The 21,240-nt window shown below is 38.1% G+C and overlaps 1 protein-coding gene across 2 annotated transcripts in view; it reads right to left on the bottom strand.

The window, feature by feature from the left end:
* The window catches only part of GRID2 (glutamate ionotropic receptor delta type subunit 2), a 675,394-nt gene that overhangs the window by 494,396 nt on the left and 159,758 nt on the right, over positions 1 to 21,240 (bottom strand). The window lies entirely within an intron of this gene.

The raw sequence follows: 21,240 nt of genomic DNA, 5'->3' as shown, positions 1-21,240 counted from the left end.
CTAAGTAGCAATAATTGATTATGCCACCACAATGATACTTTCCCCTTTGTGCTCTGAAGATATGCCTTCTTGATAAAAATTTTCACCTCAAAGTCAGATCCATGAAAATGGCAAAATTAAATATTTAAAGGTTCTCTATAAAATGGGACATGGTCTATCAGGTATTTATCAAAATAAGTTATTTAGAAACATAAATGCAGCCACAAATATGATTCTTCGCTACAATAGGAGCAAGTGGGCTGCGTCGCATCAGAGGGGAAAGCCTCATTTTCCCTTGGCATGGAAAATGCTAGAAATAAACAGCAACAAAGTTGCTGCATAGAAAAGTCATTTGCTTTGTCATTCAATAGCAGTCTATTTTGAAAACAAAACCTTATTAAAAGATCACTTATACTTCAGCTTGATTGATGATTTGTCACTTTTGCTACCCTTTTACTGAGCAGCAGACCAATAAATAAAGAGTGACTTTGAGTGACAGTAAACCCAGAATTTAAAGTAAATTAGAGGAAAATCATCTGTATAGATAAGAGTCAAAACAAACACCACGGTTTGATTTTTCTTCTCCACTTCTACTGCAAAACTGGGATGTAATTAAATTTTGTAATGACAGCTCTGAACTCAACCATCTGCCTTTTTTCTCCCCCCCGAACATTTTTCTTACATTTCCATGTAAACTGTGACACACATGCTCCTAGGAGTGAAGCAAATATTAGATTTACTGGGTGGTGACTCTCCCCAAAGGAACAGTGTCTGAAGATGGGGATCTACAGGTCATAGCACCCGCTTAGAGGAGCCTTATCAACACTCTGCAATGGTGTAGGTCCAAAAAAGCATTTGTATGTTTATAGCTAAGCAAATCCTGGGCAGCCTTAGGAGGGTCCAAGTGTCTCCCATCTGCCACGGAATCAAAGTGCCTTTGGACCAGCGGGTCCTGCCTGGCTCTTCATACTTCAGAAAAATTATTGAAGACAGAAAACGTTTTAAAAGGCAACATCAAATGGGAGCCTAAAAACACCAGGAAAGCATGACATTAAAAGGAGCATCAATCTGTTTTGCTGATCTCAAGGAACATGAAGGAGTGACTTGATTACAGTCTTTAAGAAATACACAAAGCAGAAAAATTTCATAATGGAAGAACCACAAATGAATGGCCAAAACCTGAAATAAGATTAATACAGTCCAAAAATAAGGAGGTTATTTTTAACACTGGAGGCAGTGAACCACTGAAGCACCTTATCATGGCTTGACATCAGCTCTGCAGCACTAGGAACGTAAATGTTAAGCTTGGTGCTTTCCAAAAAGCACAGATCTTTAGTTAAGAGATAGCTTCTTGAAGAAAGGTCCCTGGTTAGATGGAAATAATGACTTCTTACAAACTCCTGAATCTAGAGAAAGGACTGGGGGGGAAAACAACTGAAGAGAATTGGTCTTTGTGACTTTTCAGTCCAGCACACTGAAACCTCAAAGCAGAACAAATGACAAGAAGGTAAGATAAATTCAATTTTCAGCAGGTAAAATAAAAGAACCTGTTATAGCATCCACTTCCAAATAGCTGTATTTGAATTTGTTTGAAGTTTCAGTGGCATCCCCCAAATGGTTTCTTTTCAGAAAAAAAAGAAGGATAAAGGTAGCTTAATTAAATTCTACAAAGCCAAAAATTTGAATTGACAAAAAAGACCAAAACCAACATGTTTTGTCAAGATGACATGGGCCAGGATTTGTCTTTAATATCTGTCAGACCTGACAGTTGACAATATTAGGCATCATTTGTACAGAATACTGAAGCATCTCACTGTAATTTTAATCTGTAATGAGAAGCAAAAGCAATGCCTATAAGCAAAGATAAAATCTCATGTTTAAGAAATGAGATGTAATTTTTAGTTTGATTTTTACTTATGCCAATCAAATAATACTCAATATAACCCCTGGATGTTGGTGTCAGATGCAACACAACACTGGTAAGGAAGTGTTATCTCTAAGGGTCCAATTTAATTTTTAGCAGTTTAGGGTTTGATAAATGCTGGAAGTTAAGCAAAAATGGAGTACCCTCCAGCAAAGTCAGTCAGCTAGTTTATTACAGCATTAATAACTCCATCTTTGTCATGTAATTAGAAAGTAAAATGCAGAAAGGTATTAGAAAAACATACCTTCACGTGCAATTCAGCTTCTAAAAGAAAAAAAGAACTTTACACAAAACAGGAAAAGGAGGAGGGGGATAATTCTATTTTGTTCAAGCAGTCAAGTAAGCCAGAAATAAATTCAAAGGCACCTAACATACCGAGCTACAGACATGTCAAATGCACTTCCAGAGTTTGGAAGATAAGATTTAACCCAGACCATTACAAGTGGGGGTTAGGGTGATCAGGGAAAGGAAATAAAGGGATGTAATTCGTGTTTAGGGCACAATGTTTGCATCAGAATCCTGGAGAACTCACTCTTTTTTTCTTGCTGTGAGAAATATCAGTAGTGCTGGAGAGCAAATGCTTCGGCCCTTACTAATCGTTTACTGCTAAAACATCTAACTAGAATAGGCACAAATCTGCAGCTATGTAGCTGTCAGAGAACTGTTTTTTCTCTCTCCCACTTGCCTCTTTACTTTAGAAGAAGAGAATGACTGACAAAGCAACTGATATTAACCTCTCTCTAGCACTACACTTTACTAGTTGGTTTGGAAGATAAGAAAAGTCTTGGAGGAATTCAGGAACAGGTGAACAGAAGAATTCCCTATACTACCAAACAGATTCATCTGTATCCATATGTTCTTAAAATCCCCCAAACTGCAGCTGCTTCTTAAGAGACCTCAGTTTAATAGTAAGCTACAGATTTTCTGCTGAAGTATTTGCTACTTTGTGGCTGTAATTACAGTTTTCACAGCTGATATTCAGAGAAACTACTTGGAGTTTCCATACTACTTCATTAGAAAAATGAAGGTTCACTGACTCCCCTTCTATCACAAAGCAAATTCAGACCCTACCACATGTCAAGTCTGCAAGACATCTGTTCTGAGAGATCAGTTGGAAGGGAAGAGGAATTCCTTCAGGATCACTGCATATTTCCCCCACGCCTTTTACTTCTCACTCACAAAGTAAGCCTCCCAATTAGAAAAATAACTAATTTACAATCTTGTGGTGGCTGTGCCCATACAGGCATTCTCTCACACCTGCTACTCGACAGGACAGGAAGAGAAAGTGTGATGGAAGAGTTTGGGGGTTGAAATAGAGAGGGAGATGATTTACCAATTCCCGTCACAGGTAGAAAAGGCATGACTTGGGGTAGAATAATTTAATTTATTGCTAATTAAATCTAGACTAGAATGGCGAGAGAGAAAGACAAAACAAACCTACAAGATGCCTACACCCAGTGCACAACCTAAAGGCAAACACCAAAGAAAGCACAGTCTCTGCATGTCAGACAAAGCCATAGGTCTGTGATTGTTTGGATGTGACACTTGGACAAGCACCAAGTTTCCCATCTCAGCTAAATGACAAAATCCAGAAGCTATTTGGATAATCACAGCAGTTTTATTCTTCAGCTTTTGTGAAATGGTTGCATATCTCTGCATGACAAAAAAGAAAGAACAAAATACAATTTCTCTCCTGAGAAAACTGGTGAGGAGACAAAACCCTGCAAACAGGAGTCTCCCAAACAGGCAAACAATAGGAAATGTTCCATCCTGTTGGTCGAGCATTTGGGAGCAGTGGTAACCAGCACTGGTGCAGTGAGTAGAAGGTTATGTCCATACAGCCAAAGGCTTGATGGCTATTTCTACCTGAAAAAGTTCTACATACAGGTTTGGGAACAAGCAAACAAAAACAGATAAAATGTGGACTTACAGCCTTGCATGTAGAGTACAGTGTGAAAAAAATGCATGGAAAACTATACTGCATTACAGAACATAACTAAGGTATGACCCATTAGAGGAGAAAAAACATGAAAGTCAACTTGAGAGAGATGATTCATTTCTGTGAGTTAAACTGAACATCTAAAATTGATACATTTCTAATTAAAAGTCTAGAGGAATTAATCAATTATGTTTCTAGCCTGGCTATTAGTTCTTCTCCATGCTTTTCTTATTGGATCTGATTGCCAGGGCTATCCATGTAAGGAGCTTCATTACTCTGTTGTTTTAATAAAGTGGTGCGAAGATTCACTGCCCTTTCCATGCTAGTGAAGAAGATTAAAAGATCAAAAGAAACCTGAAGTTGAAAGTTAAAGCACGTAAACTTTAAAAGAGTAACATCCTGATACATGAAAGAAAATTATTTACATGAACTATGCTTTTTTAAAAGCCAGGCGCCATACAAGAATAGCACTAATTAACTGAGCACAGCTATCTACAGTATCACCAACATTCCACTTCCACAAATGTGTTTTATATGAGACAAAATAAGAAAAAAATTAAAATAGGACTGTCTATACAAGACCAAAGATCTGTTTTGTATATCCACGTCTTTGGAATAACACCAGTCTGCTCAGGCAATAATTAGAACATCTGTACGTCCTAAGACCTCAGTTTTAACTCCAAAGTACATCCATGTGGATGTCTAAATTGATCCCTAATTTTTCAACTTGATGCCAAATTACAGCTGAATTTCTGATCCTTCTTCCTTTGTGTAACTATGAAGTACATTTACATTTTTTTTTGCACAAGACATAAGTAGAGAGCAGTTGTTTGTACTTCCATCTAATAGTGAGCTCTGCTGTCTTGGAAATTCATGGCAGAGAAAATGAAACACAAAAAATATTAGAAATTAAATATACATGAAAAAATGCCTCCTTTTTTTCAGATTACATATGCAAGTACAAGTGCAAGCAAAAACAGATCAGCCAACTACATGGAAGCCCACCCAGGCCTCCAAACCATACAGAAATAGCTGTAGCAGGAAGGTGAGAGGACAAACCAAAGCACTCATCTATTCTCTTCCTAACTACCTGCCACCACTAGAACTGCCAGCAAATAATCCCCTGGGATAGTCATGTTGTTGTGTTTAATAAATTCTCTAAATTGTTTTTGCTGCTTCTAGCATTACTAAATCACATTTGAGTATGTTTGAACCCCCAAATGTCAGCTCTGAAGCCTCACAGCACACACAAAACTGCCAAGAAAAACTAAAACCATACAAAACTACAGCTCTGATATGAAGACAAAAGTAAGCAAAACACAGCAGAAAAAAGTGAGAACACTTTTCCTTCCACTTTTCATCAAGAAATCAGAGGAAAGGCATCTCCTTTAAAAATCATTCTTTGCTAGTCATGTGTGAATGAGTACCTGAGCATTATACAACAAACTCTTCTGCACATTATACAACAAACTATGAGGAAAGGAAACTCGTCATATACCCAGCTCAAACCTCTACTACCTCCAGCATCAACCATGAAATACAATTCCTGATGTTTCCAGCAAATAGAATAACTCACATTTCGTATTATTTTACAGTGTGTAATAATGTGTAGAGGAAAAAAAAGGGGAAAAAAAATCAGTTATCTCACAGTCATTTATCCCTCAACTAAAATTTCATTTTTGCACTTGTTTTCATAAAATCTATTTTTCTGACTTGCAATGACCCAAGCATTGCTAATGTGAAATCTTGCTTTTCTACTTGCTATTGTAACTGGCTATAAAAATAGCCAAAACCATTCACAGTACAAAACCATTCACAGTACCAAGCCTGAGATTCAGAAGACTATACATCACAATGGTAAATACATTTCCACTTTATTCACATTTTCTCTTTTCCAGTGATCTATTCTTTTCACTGCAATTTTGATTATTCTTTTTATTCTTTGGAGTGTTTTAAGTAAAAGCAACTAAGGCCAAGTTCAGTTCTAATGAAATGAGGGAAAGCTTTGCCATCAACCTTAATATAATCATGAAGCAGTGGTTAGTGAATAAAAGCTGTCTACCTTTTTATCCTCGGTATATTATTCAGGCTTCATAGCATGTCCAGCATTTCTACATTTCTGCTGATTTCCTAATTTATTTATAGTTTTCTGCAAACCCACAAGGTGTCTTGCTGTAATGACCACTATCTGCTTTACTTTTAACTTGCTTTTCCGTGTGTATCACACCTGTATTGTGTAAGTTATGTTGTAACAGAGCACATTAGGAAGAAATTTTTTATTGCTTTGTCCTGTTTCTGCACATTGGGTCACGGTGAGGCTTCTGGGGAGAGCAAGGACCTCCTTGAGGCTGAGATGCAAGAAAAGAGGGAAGGAAGACGGAGGACTGGGAAGGGAAGCTTACAGAAAGGATGCAAGTCTGGACAGCAGAAATGGCTGACAGAAGTGAGAGGCAGCTGGGCCTTGGAGGTGATGGATAAAAAACATTCTCTGGAGGGGAACACAAACACTGTTCTCTAGCCACAGAATCACTGGGGAGAGAAATAAGCCTGAAGGAAAGGCTGTAGTTGTGCCAGAGAAGGAATGGAAAGACTACAACTGGAGAGGAGTCAGGCAGAGTAAAATTTGCAAACTTTTGATATCAGTTTCTGTTTACATGAACCCTATTTAGAGGGATTTTTTTCTGCTTCAAAATATTAATTGCTATAATTTATACTCAAAATTAGTCTGGCTTTTGGATTTAAAGTTTGGTGGGTTTTTTTTGGTCTTTTGGGAGAACTTGCTAAAGAGGAGGATTTAGGCAAATCCACACACAAGATAGAGATGACTCAGTCTCGTCACACCTACAGACCACCAAATATTTATAAGACTTTTCTATCACAAAATATGAACCCATGAGCTCTCACTTGAAGACTGAGAAGTTTTATTTCCCACATAAAAACTTGCCCTGCTGCTTGCACCCTGTCTTCCATGGATACCACAACCCTGCCAGGTATACATGCAGGAAGGAATGCCTCCTAAAGTCACAACTCTCGCATGTAGAAATTGCAGTCATGCTTGTAAAATTTATTATGTATGCTCACTGGAGAGCTACTTCTGTAAAAAGGCATTTGTGTACAGTAAGTTTTAATTTCTAGGACACTTCCCCTATTCTGCTCAGTTCTAGTCTCCTTGATGACTTATTGTTATTATGTAGAACTCCCTGGATCTTTCCTGCAGGCAGTGCTTCATCTTTCCCATAATTTCAGCAGTAGTAGCAGCTTATTTTGCATAATTAAAAAACCGTTCTAGTTTATCAAGCACTTGGATGAAATTTGTGTTTATTTCTAGGTGTTCTCCAGAAATTTATCTGTGCTTCAAGAAAATCAGTCTGAAATGTTTGGTAAATATTCTTCACTATTTGGTGAATATAGCCAGTCCACAAAATATATCAAATCGTTCTTTGATAAGTACAGGGTTTTTTTTTCAGCTAAATAATGGAAGGGCTTTCCAATAAAAGGAGAGGATATGTATAAACAAATGCAGAACTACTTTAGACGTGATGTATTTTATAATTTCTCCAAAAGACTAATTAGTGCATCATTTAGATGCTGGCTACATCCATCCATCCATTTTCAGTCAGATCCATGGCAGTTTTTGAAGGAAGCTTTGGCCTTCTCCCTCGGCCTGCCTTCTAGAAGGGAAATTGACATTATGCTGCAGAGTTCCCAGTCCAGACAGCCACTTCCCTCTAATCCCCTTTCAGTCAACCTGCTAAGCAGTTGAAAATACCTGCTGGAAAAGGAATAAAATCCTTTTATTTATCCAAGTTCCAGTCTGTGAAAAAAACTAAGTAGGAAAGACATCTCTGTAGCAGTGACTGGTCATTATATTGATATACCTGTAAGACAATCTGAGGAAAAGCATTACAAGAAGGGACAGACTGCTGAAGGCTCTGGACAGAGATGTTGAGGTGGGGCTGCTCCCCTACAGTTTCTGCCAACTAAATACTCCCCAGCGGGTAATATCACTTGCACGCACAGCTTTCACAGAAGCAACTGACGAAACCTCTGATAATTCAAATATTAATCTAATCAAAAATTCCATTAACAAAGGATGTTAGAGTGGTGGTGTATTACAGATTAATCACAACTCATTACAATTCTCTCCTGTGGCGCTAATGATTCATTGGTCTTTCAGTAGACAACTAAGGGATAGCTCTAGCAGCTTACAGGAGTTCTTTAAGAAAAAAAATTATTAGCTCTTGCTCATTCTGCAAAATGCTAACAAAAAGTATTCCATCTTTCAAGGGAGACACCATCCCGAAAAATAAGCATGTTTACAGCGCCTATGAGAGTGGCCACATGCACACAGAAAATCAGGTATTTTAATCACTGACCTCTCTCAAAAGTTAAGAGCTTGTTCAATACCCCCACTCATCTCACAAAAACCATAATTATACCAGAAATCAGCAGGAAGAAAGGAGGCAGTAGAAAAATATATGTGCAAATTCAGTTTTCCCAATGTTTAGTTAAATAGTGGAGAGAAGAAACACTGAGCATATGTTTCGCATGTGGGGGGAGATGTTAAATTCTTTTTTTATGAGGAAATGCATATTTGATTGCAGTGGCATGCTTTTAATAGTTGGAGGCATTTAACCTGAGTTGCAACCCACACAATTTTCTGCCTTCTAATTTACAGTCCTTCAAGGCTCAAGTTCTTTGCACAAGAATAGGCAAGCAATGCCCAGTAGAATGCCATGATTTTGTCATTGTTTTTCACTTTTCTGCTTCAGAAAGTGTCAGCTATGCAGTAAAAGAAGATATTTTGTGGATGATTATACAGGCTGTGGTATGTTCAGGTACTGCTCCAGAGTAGTAGTGACAGTGACATGAATAAAGGTAATTTGATCTTCCCTGAAATGCACTACAGCAAAAATAGGATAACAACATGAATCAACATTATATTCCATTTTCAACAACAAGAATATAGAAAATTGTATTTGTTACCTCTCCTGTTTTCTTTTCCATCCACAAATATTTACACTTTCAAATGTTACCTTCTAGTACGTGCAAAAAGAGTAAATAGTGTATCAGACAAAAAAATGCACACTCTGTAGGCTTTACAGAAGCATGGTAAAAAAAATAGGCAAGCACCTAAATGACTGATGAACAGGATAACTGTTCTTATCTTCCATGGACATACATCTGCCAGTTGCATGGAACAAGATGGAAACCAGTTTTATAGGGCATGGTCTGCAGCTACCACATCCAAGTTGAGGCAGTGCTGAAAATGTCACAGAATGAGAAAAGGCCAGATTTTCCATTCAGATGATACGCAACACGCAGCATGTCCTGCCACATGCAATTCTTTCTTGCTCTCCTAGACACAATTTTTGTTGTGACATCAATTAACATAGAAGCTGAGGAGTGAAGGAATTTATAGAGTCTAACGAGGTCTAGCAGAAGAACAGACTAAGATGCTCGGCTGTGTCTTTCCCAACCCTGAGCTCTCCAAATTTTTGAACCATTTCACTGTACTCCAACTTTTCCGCGAATAAAAGAAGAAAACAACATGGGATAGCCTAAGTAAACTGAGTTTGACCTTAAGCAAAGAAGCAGCTGAAAATAACCTACATCAATCTTACATTTAAGAGGCAGAACCATACCAAATTAATTTTAATTAAGTTATTCCATTAGCACTGATTTTCTTTGACACTGCAGAGCATGACCTCCTCTGTGCTATGGGTTAGCAGCAGGGCTGAGCTTCCTTCATAACAAACCATCTCACTTAAACTTCATTACATTGTTGCACTAATGGAGTGGAAAGGATAAAGAGAGCATCTTACACATCTTTTGCCTGTACCTCTGCCCTCAGAGAGGTTCTGCTAGTTCACAGGCTGGTATGTGCACTAAAAAGATGCTGTTGTCTGCTACATTAACTTCTGCATAAACTCCCATCTTCTGCATAACTTATTTCTATCATAATATGGCAATAGGATAAACAAATCAGCAGATCATTTTTTTGTTCTTGCCTTTCACCTGCTCTAGTCTAACCCACAAAAGGCAATTCCTACTCCCCTACTATCCCACGTTCCTCTCCTTCCCAACCCAAACCTCTTCCCATCCTTGCCTGCATTTAATATTTTTAAACATTATGAAGATAGAATTTAAAAGAGCACAAATATCCGCCCCTTGTATTGACATCATGCAACACATTCCCAGAGCAGGAGACAGTAGCCTTCACATTGGGCCCTTCAGGCAAGTGAAACATTCATTTGCAGGAGAAAAAGCACATTCCTACCTCAAATTTCTATATCCAATTTACTGCGAAGACAGCCAAGAGGAATTTGGAGAACAGACATTTCCCTTCTTTTTCCTTCAAATGTATTTACCCAGAGCAGTGGCAGCTAATCCAGACACTAAAAAGGTCCATAGATTTTAATAAGATCTCATGGATGAAGACAGCATTTCCTGAAGCCTAGTAACCAATGTCACATTTTATAGCTCAATCTAAGGGTAGCTCAAATCTATCATGAGACATTGCTTCAGACCACTGTGGACCTTCAGAGGCAATTTCATTTGCTCATTTGAATACTAGGCTTTAAATAGCAACAAATGCAATTTTGAAGAGACTGTCTTCTTAAAAACACCATCAAACAGGTAAATTATAGGCAGAACTTAATATTATAGCTCTAGAGGAGACTCTTCAAAGCCATTTCTCCTAAGAAATGAGCCAAAACCTCTTGAATTATCACAGGTGTCAAATCTGCTTTCAGTGGAAACTCTCCACAGATCATTTCATTAAATCATTTGATCACTGGCTATTAAAGAAAAAAGGAAATAATTTTGCAGGGGAGCAGAGAGGGAAAAATAGCTATAATTAAGCATAGCAATTTAAAGTTGCACTCTTCACACACCATTACTGTCATTAGAAACCTACTAATATGCTAGCAAAATCACATGCCAGAACTGGTGAACAAGGAAAAGAGGATACAGAGTTTGTCTGAAGAAGTTCAGGAAAGTTCATTTATGCCCACAACTATCTGAATTGCTTGCTTAGCTTCATGTGTGGGAATACTGAAAACAAAGATGTTTATACAGTTGTACCAGTGGCTACCTCTCTGTATTTCTCCATCGCTATTTAGTCTGGGATTACTGAATAAAGTGCAAAAAGAACTTTAGGATTTTGATTCATTTTCTGCTAGGGAAAAATTGTGTTCTGCCCTTCTTTCACAGAACTTGATCTAATTTCAAATAATTCCTATTATTTGTACATAAATTAACAAATTGAAATGGAATTCATACATTTGTGGCATGACCTTGTTTTCCATTATACAGCGCTAGGTCTCAGAGGGCAGTGGCAAAGCACCATTATGCCTCCTACATTTTCAGTAATAACTCAAGAGAGATGAGGGAGAAGAAAAGGAGAATTCAGCTCTGTGCAAAAAGGGAAAAGAAAGGTGACTGTCATACAGAGAAAAGACTACAAATTTGCCAAAATGAATAATTTACAATTACACAAAAATGCATTCAAATTAGGTTTTCCTTAAGTGAGTCTTAAAAATCATACAGAAACCACATTTTTAAAGTCTTAAATGAGAGTCTTTTGCCAGACTGGACAAGGCTAATGGCACAAACCAGTAAGACACTGACTGAGGCTTTAGGGAGATCCACTGGGAAGCATCTCCCCAGTGGTTTTGGACAATTGTTTTTTTCTAGTCTTTATTATGCACCCTGATAGATTTTGTTTATTTTTTCTTTGCGGAACCGCAGGTGTTAGTGCATATAAAAAGAAGTCCTTGTATTAAAGTCTGGTTATGTTTTCCCTATGTCCATTACTGCAAAGCACAAGAGAACAAGGAAGATTTTACTAAATGGATGGTGATAACTTCCATCTTCACCAAACCTTTAACAGATAATTGGAAATAAAGCACAAGCTCTGTAACACATCCCATTGTACACCACTATACTGTTATAGAAAAAGTCTTCACACATGTTGAGGGTGTTATTTTTTTCAAGGATAAAGACTGAAAGTACAAGATAGTTTTAAGAATCATCTGTGCTGTAGATATTCCCTATGCACATGCAAGGAAAACCTCTTAACTTTCTATCCCTAGAAGCAGGAAACCAATACTGACTAAATATACAATTCCCTGTGTCAGAAATATTTCATAGGACTGCAGTCACATGGAGAGCTTAGTAACACTCAGCATAATATGGAGATTTTCTGAAATTATTTTTTTAAAAGCTAAGAAAGAGCTAATAAGAATGGCTTTTCTATAAGCTTAGACTTCCCAGGCAGCAGGAAGGCCTCTGCTGAGCACCCTAACCAGGGACTGCTGAAGCTGTGATTCCTGACCCTGCTCTGAGCATAATTTTCCACAAGAGAGCTGACACAACAAGCTGCTGTTTATGAAAACAGAGGTACCAAAGCCCAGTCTCCTGGCCTCCTAGTCCCAGCTACGCTTCCCACTGAGGAGGAGACTTGCTTCTTTTTGGCTGGGTCTGTTTTCTCCTAAATTGGTGAACTCAGCTGGCTCGCCAAGCGAGTAAGAGATCAGTGGAGATCGCTCAGGGGGAGACGAAGCAGGCCAGGTCAGGACCGAGGGGAGGAGGAGGGTGAAACCACTGTTGCACATTAAACATCATAATTTCAGTCCCAGTATACCCAGGCCTGACTGAGACAACTGAAAATCACTTCCTCAGCTAATAACCACCTCCTCAAATACACCTGAGTAATGAAGACTGCAAGACTCACTTATTTGTTAGCTGGCAGTTTCTGCGTTTATCGAGACTTGCACAAAGTGACTGCCACCAAGTTTAAGGGTAATTTACACCCCTTCTTCACATTTTTACTGACTGTACAAGCATGTAACACACTGTTCTGTTCCATTCTGGAAAAGAGTATTAAATATAACTTTTTAACAAATCAACTGGTAGGTTTTATGACAAAGCTGCAAAGCTTGAATTTTAGAAATGTGAACGTCAGAAATTCTGACCTCGGTGACTTTGCTGATAAATCAAGCTATCATTTATTCCTCTGATATTGCAAAAGGAGAAAAAACCCAAAAATGTATATGAGCATTGTGCTCAGCTCAAAACAGTTTAAAATTCTTACATGCAGGTCAATAAGCAATCACCATGATTAAAGAACCCATGTTGAATCTTGGCAAAACTTTTTCTCTGTTTTTCTGTGAGGAGTTTACTCATCTGCTTAAGGTCAACGATGCAACTTACATCATCAAGAGGCCTGGGAAGATGCCATTAGAGCTTCAAATTGCAACACAGATTCAATTTCACAGCTGCTGGCCAAAGGCATAGGGTTGTAATCTTATTTTTGCAGCTTTTTAACATTTTTCATGTTTTAAAAAAGTCCTGGTCTGTGCCACCATCACACTTCTGCAAGACAATGCACACACCTGGATAGTCAAGTGAATCGCTCCCCTTTGTCCTGGTCTGCTTGACATCCAGAGAAAAAGAGGACATATGTGTAATGCCCTGGCCTTATTTAGTTATTTCTCACTTTTAGTTCATAGTTTCTGTTTAGTTTGTTGAGACAGAAAGATGACAAGCCAAAGAGATAGACATTTTAGTGACTCCCACCATGGCATCTAATCATAGATCTAAATAGTGTTTGGGGTAGAAAAATTAAATTAAACTTGCGGTGTGAGAAGGATGAGATTGAAACTTCCTGACCTCTGAACCTTGAAGCTGAAGAGTGATGTGTCCTCCAAATTTCAAGCCAAGGAGCATAAAAGGAAATAATATGTCCTGCCACCTCGGTCTAATCATGCATAGTTAGGTGTTCCTGGCCATCAGCACTTTACCATACTTGACTAGTGATGTATGAAGTAGGCCACCCCTGGAAATTGGTTTTCTTGCCCTGTGTCCGGGACCAGTGTAACCATAGGCCATAAATACTTAGGCTGTTCAATATCCTCTTACTTGTATTTTTTTAGAATGATTTATTCATGTAACCAGGTTAAAACTGCAGCAGTAATTCAGATTGGGGATTGAAAAGCTGTCTGGCTTCAAGGCACTTGGGAGTTATTACCCATTTAGACTACAGGCAGAACAAGCCCTGTAGCCTGATTTGCTGACATTTGTCCAAAAAGGTTTCAGCACTGCTGTGTTAATCGACTGGCCTTGATCTAGGAAGGGGACAGAGCACAGATTTACTCCCCTATTTCACCATAATCTCAATTCCTACTTCCATGCTCTTTTGGACTACTTCAAATCTGTCACTAGAAATAATTATTGATACTGAAATGAAATGCACCTGTTCATTCTGTTACCCAAAATGCTTCAAGAATTGTGGTTAACAGAAATAAGCCATGAACTACAAAGCATGGTAAAATAAACTTTCTAAGATAACAATCCTGTTTTCAGACTGCTAGCTATTGGCCACAAGTTGACCACAAAAAACCAAAAGCCACTGCAATAAAAGGGAGATGCTTGCTTCAAGATTTCCTAAAGACAGTCCATCCTCATTTTCAGGCACATCACATCTAGAATGAAATTGCTCTGAAAGTTTTATAATTTTCAGACTATATTCCAAGAAGTGACTTGCCTGTCTTCCTGACAGAATCCTGTCACTACAGACCTGATCTTGAAAGCAGAATTATTCACAAAATTCATGGCAACACATTAGTATTATATCCCCCCATTTCACCTACTAGACTGAGACCTCTTCATGAGGCCACCTAAAAAAATGAATAAAAATATATCTTATCTTCTAAACAAAGACAATTTTGACTTCTAACACCTGGAAAACAACACTATTAGCTGTGTTGGAACAAGTGTCACAGGAATGGCATATTTAAGGGAGCTGGAACATCAAAGGACATTCAGATTTATTATCCAGCATTAACTGCCTTCATTACTGCTTTAAAATTGGATGAACAACAGCCTATCCCTTTCCTGCCAGTCATAACACAGCAGTAACCCAGATGTAGTCAAATTATTTTGTAAATATGGGCCAACCAGCTTTGTCCACAGTTCTTGTTCTCAACTCAACATGGGTGTCATATGCAATAAAAAACCTCCCTAAACAACCTGTTAACACAAGTGGGAAAAAAATGTAAAAACGGTCAAAGAGGTTAATTTATCTGGGAGCAAAAGCTAGCCTGACACACACAAGTATGCTGAGAGAACCTTTACACCCACTTGCCTGGATGCTGGGATGGGCATCTGGACAAGCACTTCGTATAATTTCTCCTTGTTCTTCTCCACTAACATGTTGCTGACAGATGCAACCAGCATTTGCCCAAAGAACAGGTCATTTTTCAACACCACGGACACCATAGTCCAAACACAAGTTGTGCAAAACTGGAAAGACTGGGGGCATAATCCACTTTATTTTGCAGAAATATTACTCATACATCAGTTTACTTCCCTGATACAGAGCTGGCTAAGTGTACAAATTGCAACAGAGGAGGGGAAAGATGATTCCATCAGAAAATGATTTCTGAAACATCCTCCTAAACAGACATGAGATAGGACATTTCTGTCAATTTCTAAATCTGGTGACTGACATGTCCTTCACTTTAGCACAGTTTACAGAAAGGCACCTGGGAGTTTTATTTCCTCCTCCTTGTAGCTTGCTTAATTTACTTAGCACCATATCTTGAACCATAATTGCAGGGCTAATCTGCAAGTATCCTAGCACTACCCTCTGCTTGAAGTGCAGGTCAGTAGGTTTCTCCAAAGGTTACATTTTTTTTCCCTTCATTCTGAATGCACCTGCCCAAAGAAGCCATTCCAAGTCTCTTTGATCAGATATTGGTCAAAGGTCTTTAATGCTGGCATGTAGGAACTAAGAAGCTGAACTTCTGAGGTCTGCCTACAATGGAACATTTAGCTTTAAAATAACAAATTCAAATAATGGTGCTAGGACAGAACTCAGTGAATGATATTAACCAGTACCAGCCAGTTCTCAGAAGTTTTGTTGATCTTCATCCTCAAAATTTCCAGTATCAGTATGCTTTTTGCATGCTGATAATAAGAGACTTCCACTTGGTAAAAAGAAGGGGAAAAACAAATGCAACAACGCCTGAAGGATGCAAGATACAGAGGGATAGGACAATAAAGCATGTTGTGGTGCCAGGGCAGCAGGAGAAAACCCTGCACTCTGGGAAGGGCATGTGACAGCACACAAAAATGCAATCTGGGCAGAGCACTAAGAGAAGCCCTGAGGGGGACCAGAGCTCTTCAAGCTCTGTCCAAAAACCTGGGTAAGCTTCTCAATACCAACAAATGCAGACATACCAGCTTGAGGTTGACTGCCTTCTCCTCATGCCAGAGGCAGCAAATACAAACATCATTTACAAATCTCCTGCAAACATACAGGCTTTTGTGCTAGACCTAATAGGGCTTCAGCTCACGTAAGGAGCGCTTGGGCTGGGTAGTGTTAAAGAAGCTAGAAAGTCTGTGTATGTGGACAAAAACAGAATATTAAACACTGCATTAAACCACAAACATTTCCAATTATTTAGAAAGTATTTTCAATCAGTGGAACCTAGAATCAATTTTAAAAAGGAAATAAAAAATTACAACCACCTACGCCATTACCAATCTCACCAACTGGAAAAGAAGGCTTGAAGTGCTTTCCACATAGATGATTGTGATTGCCAAGTTTGCTTTTGCAAGAAAATCAAAAGTATTGTAGGGTCTTCAAGTATTCAGCATGAAAATGTCTAAGGAATCCTGAACTAACATTGATCATTTCTGTCAGCAACTGAATTCAAAATTTCTTAGTTCCTCTCTACATTCAAGCTGTAGCTTTCAACCTTTACAAGTATGTGTTGTGGAGACTACCCTGCATGTTTGAACCAGAATGATCATTATACAAAGAGCATATGCATTATAAACAAAGGTATTTTGCTGCATGGTGCTGGGAGGAAAAAGCAGCTAGAAATTTACCCTTCAGTAAGAGATTCATCTTATAGAGCTGTAGGAGCTGGGAACTTAGAAAAACAAATGGGTCATACCCATTGTCTTCTGATCTGAAAACCTGGAGATAAGATTTCCATCCATTGTATACTTGACAGGGATAAATGTGTTTTATTTACACATATATGTACAGGATATTTATCTGTTATATGTTAAGACTAAGAAATTCCACAGAAAATAAACCCCTTGCATTTCAAGTTGTCTCCAGAACTAAGAGGGCTTTTCAGCTCTGTAAGTCTGGTCATGTTCAATAGCAGCTTCCATGGGCACAGATTCATAAAGAGGACAGATTTTCATTTCAACAATACAGGTCTGGTCACGTTCAATAAGAACTTGTGTGATCAGAGATCCACAAATAGTGAGATTAACCAATCCAACCTTATAGGTCGAGACATGTTCAGTAAGAGTCTTCACATCACAGATTGACTAATAGTGCAGTTTATTGAAGCAACAGAAAACTGCCATTGCTAAATGCATCAACTGTGGTAGAGCTCTAACAATAACAATAATATTGTGTTAACCCAGGTAATAATAGTTACTTATGAAGCTTACAAAGTAGGCATCCCTGTTTTGAAGGAGGAAGAAAAGAGTAGCCTGTTGACTGTCTGAGATCTTTTGGGTCTTCCTCCTAATGAGTTAAAATTTCCACCCTTCTTATATATAGCCCAACCATATCCTCCTCCTCTTACATAACGTATAGCAAGATCTAAGCAGAGAGCTGAGTAATGCAGTCATATACAGGGTACCATGTGCTTCATTAAGCTTATTGGCACATACAGGGTGTACTTCTAATATAAGTGACACTGACTGAAGCAGGCAAAAGCTACTTTTTTGGCCACGGCTGCCTTCAAAGTTCCAGTTATATGACTTTGCTTTGCTCTATGCTGCTCATCAAACCCAAAGCAAGACCATGCCATCTCCACAGGAGCCAATCCTTCAGCCAACTCACCTTCTCTTGACATCAGCTGTGCAGATCTGCATCTGCAAAAATAACACAGAGGGCACACAGGGTGGACCACAGATAGGAAACCTCAGCACTTTGGTCATCATCCCACAGCTACTACAGCAGCGTCTAATTGCTTCTTACACCTTTTTAGTGTATTCAAATAATATACATATTCAAATAATATCCTACTACATAGGATAGATAAATAAGACACTTTACAAGTTTATTGGATAGCAAAAGGTCTTTGTTGCTTTGCTGATTGCAGAGCAAACTAATCTAAAGTCCACGTGCAGACAGGCAAACAGCACAGGTAATGACAATTGACAAGATACAGAGTAGACAAAGACAGTGCTTTTACCTTGCTGGCTTTCACACCAGACTGGGCTTTTCACTTTTAAAGAAACTGTGATTTTTTTGAGAGAGAGAACGAAGGAAGCAAAATTACCATTTAGCTGGATTTAATGAGCCTTTGCTTTTCCCATCCAGTAATCTCCTCCACTGTGACAACTTAGTTAGCAATACATCTGACAGTCTAGGCAATATTTCTGCTGTCCTAAATGATTTTTTTTAATACCATACCTTTCTTATTCTCTCTGCCATAACAACATAGTTAATAGAAATTATAACAAAAGGGATATGGACACCAGAGGAAAAAAAAAAAGGAAAAATTCTCCACTTTTTTATAGGGTACATAAATTATAGCTTCTTGATCTGTCAGTATATCACATTAGAAATATTTTCAACATAGAGTATGTATAATTTATGCAAACATATCTCATAAGGAGCTATGCCATTGATTTTCAATGGCCATTCCGATATGCTCATAGAATATTAACAGAAATTAAGAACTGAAAGATTTACTGGACTGAGACATTATCATTAAACTCAGGAGTCAGGAGATACCTATTTGTTAAGTACAACAGATGTATTCTACATTACAACACAGTTGTCTGTATCATGATGCAGGCTTTACTTTTCTTAGTGTGGCTGAAAACTGTTAAGGATTTTCCTGTTTGAAATAATAAAATATTTTTTCTTCATCATTATTTCTTAAAGAAAATAGGCAAGAAGAAAATAATAATGGAGAGCAAAGATAGTATAAAAACTCTTAACATTTTAAAGCATCTTCTTGAAAAGGTCAAGTTTTGCATTGCACCCAAGGGGGAGAGATTAGTTTTAATTGAGATGAATATTACTGCGGTAATTCCAGGAATAAAGTACATGTTCTTGGTTCAAAACTAAGAGGAACCCACCGACTAATACACTCCATAGAGGACAGATACATTCCGAAAAGAGAGACTCTCTATCTCAGGCCTCTCATATCTATGGTACAGGGTTTTGTCTACCTCTGCCAAACAGTGTTCATTCCTTCTGTCATTTTTATATATCAATTCTATTTTGCTTTTGCCTAACTGCACTCAAAAATTTTATTGAATATATTACCAAAGGTAAAGTGAATTTACTGAATTATTTTGACTTAGCCTTTGGGCTCAGAGTGCTCATCGTGTCTCTCGTGTCCCATCAGTGTTCATAACAATATCAGTGTTCGTAACAATATCGTTGTTTTCCTTTTGGAAGTCACAGACAGAAATGACTCCAGATAAAAATTAAATCCTACTTGGCAGACAGAGCAGATATTTTTCCACTGGATGTGCTTCTCATCTTTGATACATCCACCTTGGCTGAACAGAGGATGATTTTCTCACAATTATCACCTGTGTACAGTCTGTCACAAATTGTGCCAACTGGATCAAAAAATACTGTTCCTTTAATCTAATAACATTCTCCATGCAGCCTTTGCAAATAATTGAACTTTGAAAGGTTTCAGAGGGTCATTGATTTCTTTTTACTCTAACCTGCTCCAGCAATCTCATATAAATAATTCTAATGTTTCCTTGTTTTATTATGTGGAGATACAAGTAGGTAATGCAGGTCAGTGCATGGCCACAGACATATACGTGGCATCTAAAAGATTTTTGGTTTGAATTTGGGTTATGCAGCACAACCATACAAATCTGAATTTCCAAACTTGCACACTGCTGAAATGAGCACCATCTCTTATCCTGGAATAGGGCCATCTCTAGCTGGGACACAGACAATGCTGCTATTTATCAAACACTTGATTAGAATTTTCAAAACGGAATATTTCCACAATGGTTTGACAGGTTCATATGAAATGATGGAAAATTATTATTTTTACATCCAAAAATATTTTGATAAACTGATGAAAAGGAAGATGGAGCAACAGCAACTCTTTCACTGGTTTGTGGGAAGAAAACACTTAACCCCAACAAAGCAAACTTATACCATTCTTCCAAGAAATGAACACTATGTAATCAAATGAGAAGACAACATTTAAAATAATAGTGATTTTTGTCCTAAGTTTAACTTGTAGTTAGTCCAGATTCAAACACACATGCTAAGAAGAATGGTAATTTGTCTACAGTCTATTGGCAGATTAATTCACTGTGCAAATCAAGAGGAAAATAAGCTTCTGAGTATTAACCTCACCATATTCAGCAATTACCAATAGTTTATAAAATCTAAGAAACTATTTCTGCTGATGCTATTTTACTTCATCTCAAGGAAATTACACTCCAGTGACTGGGTCAAGGCCACACAAGGAAGAAAGGTGGACTACCTCCTCCCTCTTTTGCCTCCATCTGAAATTAGATGGGCAAAGTAAAACAGGAAATAGTCCGTAACAAACACTGGCTCTCTGAGTGTGTCATTTTGTACTCACAAGCCATTAAAGTGAAAGAAAATAGTACAACAATAATGTTGCAGCCAAATTTTGCAATGCACTGCATGCCACCCTGCAGTTTTCTGGATCTGAAGAAAATATGTTTCTTACTAAGGAAGTTCTCATAACAATAAGGCTGGATATAGAACTTATCAAATAAATGAAAAAAAAGAGGAAGCAAACACTGGTAACATCTTTTCACATAAATCAAAAAATCATAAACAAAATTTCTGTGTATCATCTGTCCCTTTGGGGAAAACAAATTCAGTAAAATCCAAAAACCCCTCTACTTGCCCAAACCAAAGCACAGTGCCCAGTCTCTCCATATCAGAAGAGCAATACAAGAACAATTCTTTCTCTGCATGCTTCACTGGCTACTCCATGGTGTTGGAAGATTTCTAATACAGATTTGCCTCTCTATTTCTGGGATGCATCACTCTATATTACAAATGGTGTTTCCCTAGCAAGAATCACAAAAGGCTTTGTATGACATCAGATACTTGCCTCTAGCTGTAGAGAGTGACAGAAAGGCAGGATTTATACCCCTTGGGTGTGCAACTTGGCAAAGCACTCAACCGCAAGAGTACCCATTACCCAGTGATGGAAAGAAGCTCCATAGAAACATAGGTGCTTTTCTGCTGCCCCACTGTTGAATCTGGCACAAGCCTCAACAATATTGAAATTGCCAGTGCCAACATGTACAAAAATGAAATTAAGTCTAAATCCTTGTTCTAAACAGGTGTGGAGTTCTCTAAGTCCTGATACACAGGGAAAAAATT

This window comes from Onychostruthus taczanowskii, unplaced genomic scaffold, assembly GCF_017590055.1.
Source record: "Onychostruthus taczanowskii isolate IOZ18803 unplaced genomic scaffold, ASM1759005v1 scaffold82, whole genome shotgun sequence".
Taxonomy (NCBI): Eukaryota; Metazoa; Chordata; class Aves; order Passeriformes; family Passeridae; genus Onychostruthus; species Onychostruthus taczanowskii.
Note: the sequence above shows the minus strand (reverse complement) of the source record. Positions and strands in the feature narration are given on the sequence as shown.